Consider the following 12,497-nt stretch of genomic DNA (forward strand, 5'->3'; position numbering starts at 1 on the left):
AGGAAATACGGAACAAAGGCCCACACATCGGGTTTACATAGAGATATTAACGTGCCGTGCAATTTTCTATCATCTAGAAGACTCCAGAAGCCATGGAAACGAAGCAGAGGCCGAGAGGGCTCAGGGATAGGGCGCCCGCCCAGCTACAGTGTCCAATTTGGACCCGTTTCGCGGATTATGCTCCACCGACCTAAAGGATCAAGGAAAACCGTGCGATTAATGTCGGTTTGATCCGACGGCCCAGATTCATCTGAAAAGACTATATAAGCAAGGCCCCCTGGCCCCTGGAGATCATACCTCTTCTACAGAATCAAAGCTAGGGTTTCAATTCTTCATCCAAGTAGAGAGGATCCCTCTAGTTCTTCTAGTTCTACCTCTGGTTCATCTAGATCTAGTTCTAGTTCTAGTTCATCTAGTTCAATTTCTAGTTAGTTCTAGTTGTAATCTAGAAAATAGGGAGAGAGAAGAGGAGAGCGGAGGAGGAGCCGGATATGTCGGATCTTCCTCAACATTATACTTTTGTAGCATCTGGTTCGTTCTTCATCGTTCTCTAGGTTCTTCAATTCGTAATTCCTGAGTTCTTTAATTACTTTTATTTACATTCATGTTATTTATTGGATTCCCGCTTGCATCAAGTGCTCTAGTCTTTATAACGCTAGATTGTTGTGGTAGCCTTAGGGTAGTGACAGCCCTAACGGTCGACGTATTCCACCTCGTTCGGATCGGTGTTTGTAGGACCGTAGTCAGACCTTCCTAGCCCCCTTCTCATCTCTTTTTGTGGTTAGTGCTCTGATGTCCCGATATAGATAATCTTGAAGTAATTCTTGATTCTTAGATCAACTAGAGAACTCTCAGGAAACTTCTTCTCTTCCCACCAAAAATAATTATATAGTTATCCTTGGGCAATCTTGGATCTTAATTAGTACACTCACGTTCTCTGTGGAAAATCGATACTCTGGAATACTCCCAGGCGAAAGCTACATCGGTATCCGTGCGCTTGCGGATTTTTCTATTTGCGTTTAAAATACCCAACAAGCTTTCTGGCGCCGTTGCCGGGGAATGGTAGCTGTGCTAGTTTCATACAAGGTCGTCCGTGTATCCTTTTTCTTTTCCTTTTTTACCACATTCACCTTACCATTTTCACCACACCACATGGATTTCACTCTAAGCATTAATGAGCATGGAATTTATTTCCACTTCATTTGCTCCATGCTCATATGCAACATTTTCACAATCCATTGGTCTCTCCAACATCACCACATTCGGGATCTCCAACCCCCTCTTCCTTTCTATTTATAAAAACTTTAAAAGGGCGGTTGTTGATGCATATGTCTATAATAAATTTTGCAGATCTCATTGAGTTGATCTTGATATAGGTCAGCGTTGGAGGGGAAACCACTTCACTGACATAAATTGATGGTTTCCCAAGGACAAGCTTAGTGTCCTAAAATAAGCACTGATCAGATTGTAACATGAGCTTTTAATTATTTGCAACATTACCTTGTGTATTGAGCATATAAGGATAATTGTAAAAAATTCCTTCGGGTATTCTTGTCACTAACCTTTCCAGGATTGGAGCAAGAAGATCGGATGAATGACAAGCACAAGGTATGTCCAACCAATCATCATACAACATTGAATTAAATTCATCCAAACTTGAATTTTGCAAAATTCAAGCTTGAGGGAGTACTTTGCATAAAACATCCTTTGTCATGTTGCTATGTTGGTTGTCCCTACCTTTGTGATATGCTCAATTTGTTAAATACTAATCACACTACTTCATCTCCACTTGAGTAGATCTCTATAAATGCTCTCATGCTACCTTTATTTGCTTTAGTATATGTCTAAGTTTGGAGTAGTTTCATTTATCTCTTAATTAAGCATGGTGCTTAGTTAGGAATGTTGATCTTACTTCCAAGGGAGTTTAAATTAAGCATGATGCTTAAGTTAAAATGCCATCCTAAATCAAATTAGACATGGTGTCTAGGTTGATCTTTGAGCCAATAGTATGCTATAGTAGATATTGGATATTTTGTTGGACTAACCCCTGCAGGAAAACTTTCAATATCCACCTGTGAAGTCCTGAGATAAACTCACATTGAAGACAAAGAGTGAGACACATGAAGTTTAACAATTTACACAAGGAAGGCATAGCTCACAAGAGATGATCCATGGAGGGTGCCACAAACACGATGCACAACCGCTAAGAAAGGAAAGCTTCCACAAGGTGATACTGTACCATCACTCTTCAAGTAAGGTAACATCTTAAGGTACTTGACTATCACTTCTACAAGCTTCTCCTTGTTTCTGGCGTTCACATAAATAAAAGAGACAAACATGTATGATTTACAACTCTAGATTAACCAACCCAATCGATTCCACATGTTTAGTCCTTCCACCTTTGTAATCCCACACTCCTACTCATATAAACTAAAATGTTGCACACTCAATCTTTGGAAAATGATAGTCATGTAAAGAAAAAAATTTACTTAGATAGATTATCTTTCCATTAGGTTGAGCGATCTGATCTGACAAATGTTTTAAATGCCACACTCATAATCTTATTATCCATCAACTTTGTCTTGCTCACTATGCTTAAGATTAGAGAAGAACAAATACACTTTTGGTTCTGTTGGTGTTTTCCACAAACAGGGCCCTTGCACTTGATCTCTGCCTTGTCTATGAGCAGGTACACTTCGAGCAAAATATGAAGGACTTTTACAACTCCCAGACTCCACCTAGTGAAGAACCTAGATCTACGAGTACAAACACACTGGAGATACTAGACACTCGGGCAATAACTGCCCTGAGATGCTTGTGGACGTAACTACTGGAGTAACCCCGTTGTGGAAGCAATTACTGACCTTCTACCGGTCAAGAGAGACAATCCAGGACGCCCCGTCATCCCGATCTCCATCGGCATGGTGGACATCCCAGAAGCACTCTACGACTTTGGCTCCAGCGTCAACATTATGCCCAGGGTACTCTATGAAAAATTCTTTACACATCCTTTATTAGAGACAGCCATGTGTTTGTAGCTTGCAGATCGTATGCTAAGTTTCCCAAAGGGAATAGTGAAGAACCTCTGCGTCTGAGTTGGTACCTTGTACGCCCCAGCAGATTTCGTGGTGATAGAGACTGGTACTGATGAGAGTGCACCCATCCTAGGGAGGCCATTCCTGAACACCTCAGGAGCTGTCATCTACGCTAGTGCTGCTAAGATCAGTTTCTACATCAAGGGGAGGAAGGAGACATTTTCCTTCAAGAACAAGACTACACAAGTCTTAGAGTAATCCCGACATGAACCAAGGAAAGGACCAACAGGAGGAATGGGAACAAGCAAATGTGGACCAAGTTAGCTAAGATGGTCACTGCAGTTCAAGGAAGTCAAGATCGTCGACTTAAGTCACCGTTCCTCACCAAAAAGGATGACCCAGCTCCGGATGGCAGATCAAACATTCCGAAAGGTTGAAGGTTATTGACATGGGAGAAGACGAGTACGATCCACCCATCATCCTTGGGAGACCGTTCCTCAGCACCGTTAAAGCAATTATCTACATTGGAACCGGAGAAGTCCACATGCACTTCCCCTCTGAGAAGGTACACTGCTATTTTACTGACCCTAACTATATAGTTGAAGACTCTAAGCAGGTCAAGACAAGGAGAAGACGACGCAACCGCAATCAGAGGAGGCAAATCATCAAGGACGGATGGGCAGACTACGAAGGAGATGTAGTAAGGTCTGAAGATATACAGCTTGAACAGAACTGTCCAGAGGAGACCGTAGCATCGAGTCAGGTGTGGAGAGAGAAGACAGTTATACATGAAGACCAGGCGCCACCGGAACCACCGACTACACCATCCAGCGAATCCCAGGACGACTGAGAAAATGGAGAGTCCCGTTCGGAGGACTTAAACACACCGAACGCCTTGCCAAGAGGTAAACTTGGTAGTTATCCTTTTCCTTTCAATTATTTAAAATAGTTTGCTTAGTTAATCAGGTTTATATCATCTTGAAAAGAAAATAAAAATGTTAGAAATAGTAAGCCCCATGTGAGTATGGTCATGGCATAAAACCCATAACTACATTCACTGTGGTGGCATAAAAATAAAATAAATATATTTCTGTCCTATAAAAATGAAAATATAAAATAAATTTATGATCCTACTAAGAGAGTAACATTTATTGAGGAGGCTCAACATGATAAAGGCTAGGTATTTATGCTAACACTTAACCAGTTCCACAAAGCTTTGTTGTCTATTTGAGCTCCACAGAATTCAAGGATCAAAGAAGACTAGTAGACAGAGGACATCCTAATCACTGTCAGGGTGCTGCCGACATTCAAATACACCTCTGCTACCTGCTATCTACATCAGAAGAAATTACATCAAAATCTAGCTTGGGGGAGAGCACCCCCATTTATCCAGCTAAATATTTCTACTCGCATTTATACTTTTACTCAAATAATAAAAAGATGCATAATCATGAAAACCCAAATAAAGATTTTGTGATTATATATATCTTTGTTTAGTTTGCTAAATAAATAAATAAATAAAGTTTGCTATGAACCCTCATGATAAGCTCTCACATGGAAATGATGAATAGTTGCTCTGCCATGACTAATTCTCAAAATTGAAATCTCTCTCAAGTTTAGGCATGACTGTTATTAATTAAGATTTGCTCTAAACCTGAACTTGTGGGAAGAGTACTTGATCTAAAGTCTAAGTCGTTAACGGATATGATATGAGAAGGTTGAGCTGCTGTTTATCTGTTCCTATAGATGCTAGAATTCTGGAGATTTTTATCTTTGAAAATATTTAAAATGTTGCATGATGAGTTCCTGTATGATGAGAGTTTAAATTCCTACCACAGCCATATATACATGCTTGCTAGACTATGAGCCACACATTTACTTTTTACTACTTATGAGCATTGAGTGTGGTCAAGCTGTGTAGACCCTTAGGAGCTTGTCATGCGGTTAAATCAAGATTCACTTGCACGTTCACTCATACACGCTACTTCTACTTCGGAAGTACGCATCCACATATATCCATCCATTTCCATCTCCAGAACCACCAAAAATATTCTACTCCTAATCCGGGAGAGAATAGCCAAAAATATTTCTATTTTTCCCCTGTGAAATAAATGCTCAAGTTATCTTGTTACTACCACTTGCTATATTATTTCAGGAGATGAGTGCTCTAAAAAAGAGAGAAAAAAAGAGAAAGAATACGAGGAAATAAAAAGGGGCAAGTGCCTGGAACCTCGAAAGAAAAGAAAAAGTGAGACGAGAGGTAAAAATGGACAAGTGTCCGACAGTAGAATTAGGGGCATAAGATACCCACCTGAGAGAAAAGAAAAAAAAGAGAGAAAATATAGAGCATTTCATTCTCCCCAAAAGTTTCAAAAGAGCAAGGAAGGTATGTGTCCCCTCAAAAGAGCACAAGTAGAATTAGACTTTCACCATTGTTATCACCATCATCACCATACACCATTCATTCGCCACACATGCACATTTTGATTTGACTTATTGACTTGTTCATCTAGATCCATGGTTTGACTATGCAATAAATGTCTTGTAAGTATGTATTAGCTGTCTCCCACCTATGAGCTCCAGGTATCAAAACCTTATTACAGTAGGGTGAGAGAGAAGGCAATGTCACTATGCCTCATACCAAAAATACCACATACTTTGAGAGAAGGCATACACCTTTACTGCCTTGGTAAGGATCCAGAAATACCACAAAAGAGAGATCTGAGAGAGTCATACAAGGAATCTCTGAGTTTTATTTGAAAATCTGCAAAAGCTCCAGAGCTATAGTTGATCAAGAATAAGAGACATGGTGCTTGACTAGACCGTTCTATCTTTTAATTGCTCAAGACAGAAGTGACGGTTACAAGCCCCATGGTGGAAGGTAAAATGAGTAAGTTTAAATCTTAAAAGTTTACCTTAACCTAGAGATGAGATCTTGTTTGAACGCATGTGTACTTTTAAGGCATAAAACCACTGCAGAAACTCTTGAGTTCATCTTTGCTCAGGGATGAGCAAATGTTAAGCTTGGGGGAGCTTGTCGACGGTCCTTAATGCTCACATTTAACCATCAACTAATCATAGAAAAGGATCCAAATGCAACTAACACCCAGACTTAGGGTTTTATTTGATAGAATTCCACGAGTTTTTGTGTTTGTCTATTTCTGCAGGGGGTTATCAGGAAATACGGAAGAAAGGCCCACACGTCGGGTTTACATAGAGATATTAACGTGCCGCGCAATTTTCTATCATCTAGAAGACTCTAGAAGCCATGGGAACGAAGCAGAGGCCGAGAGGGCTCACGGACAGGGCGCCCGCCCTAGTTCCTTGGGCGGCCGCCCAGCTACAGTGTCCAATTCGGACCCGTTTCGCGGATTATGCTCCACCGACCTAAAGGATCAAGGAAAACCGTGCGATTAATGTCGGTTTGATCCGACGGCCCAGATTCATCTGAAAAGACTATATAAGCAAGGCCCCCTGGCCCCTGGAGATCATACCTCTTCTAGGGTTTCAATTCTTCATCCAAGTAGAGAGGATCCCTCTAGTTCTTCTAGTTCTCCCTCTAGTTCATCTAGATCTAGTTCTAGTTTATCTAGTTCTAGTTCTAGTTCCCCTAGTTCTAGTTCTAGTTCTAGTTAGTTCTAGTTGTAATCTAGAAAATAGGGAGAGAGAAGAGGAGAGCGGAGGAGGAGCCGGATCTGTCGGATCTTCCTCAACATTATACTTTTGCAGCATCTGGTTCGTTCTTCATCGTTCTCTAGGTTCTTCAATTCATAATTCCGGAGTTCTTTAATTACTTTTATTTACATTCAAGTTATTTATTGGATTCCCACTTGCATCAAGTGCTCTAGTCTTTATAACGCTAGAGTAATAATTAATAGATTAGACGTGGTGTTTAGTCTTGCGATTACCTAGAATTGCACCCAATCCTGCGGATTGTTGTGGTAGCCTTAGGGTAGTGACAGCCCTAACGGTCGACGTATTCCACCTCGTTCGCATCGGTGTTTGTAGGACCGTAGTCAGACCTTCCTAGCCCCCTTCTCATCTCTTTCTGTGGTTAGTGCTCTGATGTCCCGATATAGATAATCTTGAAGTAATTCTAAATTCTTAGATCAACTAGAGAACTCTCAGGAAACTTCCTCTCTTCCCACCAAAAATAATTATATAGTTATCCTTGGGCGATCTTGGATCTTAATTAGTACACTCACGTTCTCTATGGAAAATCGATACTCTGGAATACTCTCGGGTGAAAGCTACATCGGTATCCGTGCGCTTGCGGAATTTTCTGTTTGCGTTTAAAATACCCAACAGCGCCCTGGTCTTTAGGGCGGGCGCCCTGGGCAAGGCCCCATTCTGCATCCACTTCGTTCCCGTGGCTTCTGGAGTCTTCTAGATGTAAGATAATTGCGTGGTACGTTAATATCTCTATGTAATCCCGACGTGTGGGCCTTTCTTCCGTATTTCCTGATAACCCCCTGCAGAAATAGACAAACACCAAAACTCATGGAATTCTGTCAGATAAAAGACTAAGTCTGGATGTTGATTTCATTTGGATCATTTTCTTTGTTTATTTGATAATTAAATTTGATACTTAAGGACTGTCAACATGTGTGTCAAAAATATTAACCTTGGATCAAGCTTGACAAGCATTAGTTTTCTTTCAAGTTTTGCATTGCACTTCTTATCATATGCATGCTTGTTGATTTACCATTTCTTTTTGGTTATGCTTTGAGCATCCGCTGTGTTCGTGCATTGATAGGAGGAACATTCAAAGCTCATCATGATTTAAACCCCTAGCTTTATTGCCATACGATGCTCCTCGGTGCTTTCACTTGAATATTTTCATAAAAACTACTATGCCTAAAGCTAAATATTTGTGAAAATTTGAGGGTTTGAGAGAGGTCACTCATACCAATTCCAATTTGTGTTTATTTGAGTCTTCTTGAAGTTGGAACTTGGTTGGGTGAAAGTAGGGCAAAGTTCCCAGTTGAAAAACCTGCCAGAGTTGCACCGGATGATGCACTGGACGCACCCCCAGTGCGTCCGGTGTGGTGAGTCTGCTGGTCAGCACTCACTGGACACGCGCACAGTGTCCTAAGGGCATCCGGTGAGGTGCGTCCGGTGGTTCACCCTAGCCTGCCCTAGGGCACCGGACGCCAGTCCAGCATCCGGTGGCCATCGTCCGGTGCTCGGACGTTTTGCGGGGCTCCCTGTGTTTTAGTCTGGTGGTCACCGGACGCCTCCGGTGCCCCTTTAAGAGCGCCCGGTGACCCCGCAGCGAGTGGATAAAGCTCGAACCCCCCCTCTTCATGGCCAGTTTTCTTTTTCCTCTCGCAAACTCGCCCAGCAGCTGTGCCCGTGCCCTAAATCGTCGTGACACCGCTGTCGTCGTGGCAGTGCTTCCCCTCTGAAGTTTCTTAGTTTCTCGGTGCCAAGGAGACTCCCTTCCTCGATCTCCTCCCTCCTGCACTCCCTGTTTCTCTTCTAGGGTTTGGGGTGAGTCTCTTGATCCCTGCCCTTAAGGTGTTCAATTCAATGCCTAAACAGATTTGAATGTTGTTTTTGATAGTATTCTCCTTCGTTTATCTTTCATAGCACCTTGAGGAGTTTGTTTGCGGTCTCTGGTGTATTTCGATCGTGATCTTTCATCCGGGACACATCTGGTCGCCCGATCATAAGCAGTTCACGTCCATTCTTATCTATATCTTGCGATCTATAGTGTTTTCTCACCTCTAGTTATTATGTGTGCTTATATATACCCTATCTATTCTGTCTCTTGCAGCATGTAATCTCTTTCTGGTAGTTGTCAGTGGCAGTTCAACTTGGGGCCAAGCCCGCGAGTATGGATTGAGGCCAAGCCTCTAGAGTGTCAAATTGTTAGTTGTCCACAGCCTCTCAGGATTAGGATCTTGCAATGGCACGTTGCAAGAACGTCAGTGGTCCAACAGCCGGCAGTGGTGGCACTCCAGTGGCGATGGGGGAGATGATAGGCCCCATCGTTTGACAGCTGCGGAGAAGGGAAAAGGAAACAAAGTGGCTACCAAGAAGAGGAAGGCCAGTGACAGAGAGGCAGAGATAGCCGAGGTAGTGGTAGCAGCAGCAGAGGCAGCAGAGAGGGGTGGTCGCTCAGGTGCTCTGAGGATCGGATCTGACCTCACGATAGCTCAGAGGCGTGTAGTACTTGAGGTTGAGCAGCGACATAGGACTCCACCTGGCACCATCAGACGCTAGCACCGGACACTCTGTGCGTGCATCCAGTGAGGTTGTTTGCAGTCAGAGTGACTGGTGCCTAGGGTTAGGCACCGGACGCTAGCACCGGACTCACCGCGTAGCATCCGGTCCTAAACCCAGGGAGGTCTGAAATTTAACCAAGGCACCGGACGCTAGCACCGGACTCACCGGGTAGCGTCCGGTCCTAAACTCAGGGAGGGTGTAAGGTTCACCCCCACACCGTACGGTGTCACCGGACACTCAGAAGTAGCGTCCAATGCTCTGTCAGAGGCAAGTACAGCACCGAGCGTCCGGTGCAACATCAATAGTGTTCGGTGACCCCGTTTTCATTGTAAAATGGTTGGCCAACCCTTGGACTTGATGGGGTGTATTTATACTCCTCCACCTCATCCATGGGAGGTCTCTTGCCCATTTGATCGGTTGAGAATCACCTTGTGGTGCAAGAGAGAAGCTAGAGCCTAGAGAGGATTGAGATTTGAGAGATTTCTTGTGAGAATCCTTCTCTAGTGGAATTCCAAGAGTCAAGTGTGCATCCACCACTCCCTAGTGCCTTGTTTGGGTCAAGTGCGAGTTCATTGTTTGTTACTCTTGATGATCGCCATCACCTAGATTGTTCGGTGGTGATTGGAGGCACGAAGACCGCCCAAAGTTATTGTGGGTGGCTCGTGTCAAGCTTGAGAGCGGTTTTGGGCGATTCACCGTGACGGAGTGTCAAAGAATCAGCCTGTAGAGAGCACTTGGTCCTTGCGCGGACCAAGGGAGAGCAAGACCCTTGCGCGGGTGATCGAACGAGGACTAGTGGAGAGTGGCGACTCTCCGATACCTTGGCAAATCATCGCTGAGCACTTTCTTACCCTTCTCCTTTACATTCTAGCATTTACTTTGTGCAATTACTTTGAGGTTTTACATTCCTAGAATTGCCATGCTACAATAGGATTGGAACTAGGATGCAAAACTTTTATCCGGTAGCTCTCTAGTCACATTAGGCACAAGGGGTTGAATTGGAGCTTATAGGTTGCTTAAATTTTTAGAGAAGCCCAATTCACACACCCTCTTGGGCATCTTGATCCTTTCATGCGCTACACTTGTGCCTTGTGTTCGATCATCTCTAAAGGGTGCCCTGCCTCCCCTTTTATAGCCACAAGGGTTGGCCGGGCCTTTACATGTGTAAGCCTGTAAATTATCTCTAGTATGTGGTGGAGTCACAGTGCCGACAATGTGGAGATCGGCCACCTCATCCTTGGGGCATGACTGACGGCGTGGTCGTCCCTGTGGAGCGTCGCTAAGCCCTGTTTGGATCATGGAGGTCAGGTCTAGGGCGCTGCAGCTTGTCTTGCAATAGTGTAACAGTGACTGCCAAAGCATGGCCACAGTGGCTGGGGTTAATCTCCTCCCATTCCTCTTACTGTCGGGCATTGCCTCACAGTGATAGAGGTAAGGCGACATAGTGATGGGTGTTGTTGGAACAGTGGTTGGCACGCCCTGCTGCAGTGTGTGAGGTATGGCGCACGTCGCATTAGGGGTACGACCATCGTGTATTGGAATCCTGGTAGCGAGGCCGAGGCTTGGGCGAAGCACTGATTGCGCTCGAGGCCGTGGTGTCGGGCGAGATGGAGATTATGCCTGAGGCCAAGGGGTCGAGCAAGACGGATATTGCGCCCAAGGCCAAGGGGTCGGGCGTCGCTTTTACTGTTTTTTGCCGCTTCTTGCCCTCTTGATTTAGGTATCCTGGTTTATGGTACCCAATAGTAGCCCCTGAGCTTTTGAGGGGCTGGGATGCTCCTCCAGAGGCTTTTTTTAAGGGTTAACTGTTAGACTGAGACTCTTATTTCCTCCGGCGGGTGCGCGCTAGCGCACCCACCGGGTGTAGCCCCCGAGCCTTTAGAGGAATGGTGTTATTCCTTCAAAGGCTTTTACTCCTTTTGCATTCTAGGGAGTATCTGGGGGATGCGGTACAACTTCTTTACATGCAGTGCATGTCCCCACGGCGTAGGTGAAGCCCCCGAGCCCTTGCCCATAGGCAACGATCGGTCAGGGTCTTTCCCAACTTTATTTTGCGCCTCTCATTCATCCTTTCATTTGGGGGAGGGATGGGAAGCGCCGCACTACCCTTGGTGGGCGAGTAACGACATTCCCGGGGAGCTGCTAACGGTAGGTCCAAATGGATGTCCGAGTCCCGTTTGATAGGGGTCGGCTTGCGGCCTTATGGGCACATCTCAAAGTACCTGAGGTAGTCATAGTGGATGTTAGGACTATTCGATAGGTTCTGAGGGCTCGATGCCTCCTTCGATGGGATTCCATTCATGTGACACCAGCATCTGTCTCAGACACGACTGTCAGGGATGCGTCGAACCTCTGTGGGGCTCGGACCGCGGCCTCTCTTGTGCTCATCCACAGTCATCCCTCGCTCGATTATCCTGAGGCAACTATTCGAACCCACTTTGTAGGTCAGTCTAACAACCTCTGGACCGTAAGAGGCCACGGCCTGGGTTTCTTACCAGAGGAGGTATCGATTTGGGCGTAGAAAGGTGGGTCGGGCGCCCCTTGCCTTTGAAGGAAGCACCTAGATCCGGTCGGCGGGGCGCTCCTTTTGAGGCGACTCGCGTTGGGAGTCAGAACAACCACGTCATCGTGCCAAATCCAGATGGGATGTTTTGCCTGTTGTGGGGGTATAAACCCCTATACCCTTACGGCTAGACTTGGGCCAGGAGGCTTGGCCCATCATGAGGACAGTTCGAGGCTTGATCCAACTGCTCGGAGTTTCGCGCAAGGAAACAAGACATAGAGATCAAGCCTGATTTTGGTCAGTTAGAATAGGAATTGATATCGTACTATCTATGGCAATTGTAACCGACTAGGATTAGTTTCTAGATCTGTAACCCTGTCCTCCGGACTATATAAGGAGGGGCAAGGGACCCCCCATAGGACACATTATTCTCTCAACACAATCCAATATAATCAGACGCAGGACGTAGGTATTACGCCCACACGGCGGCCGAACCTAGATAAAAACCTTGTCCGTGTCTTGCGTCACCATCAAGTACGTAGCTTCCGCACCGTCTACCGATAAACTACTACCGTGGGTATAACCCAAGGTAGACTGCCAACTAGCTTTCGTCGACAGTGGCATGCTAGGTAGGGGGTGTGCGTACAGCTCTCTCGGCGAACAAGATGGTCATCGTTCCAGCTTCCGTGGCCGTGCCTGAAGGCCTCACATTCACCGTCAGCCAGATC

This window comes from Sorghum bicolor, chromosome 10 (genome assembly GCF_000003195.3).
Source record: "Sorghum bicolor cultivar BTx623 chromosome 10, Sorghum_bicolor_NCBIv3, whole genome shotgun sequence".
Classification (NCBI taxonomy): Eukaryota; Viridiplantae; Streptophyta; class Magnoliopsida; order Poales; family Poaceae; genus Sorghum; species Sorghum bicolor.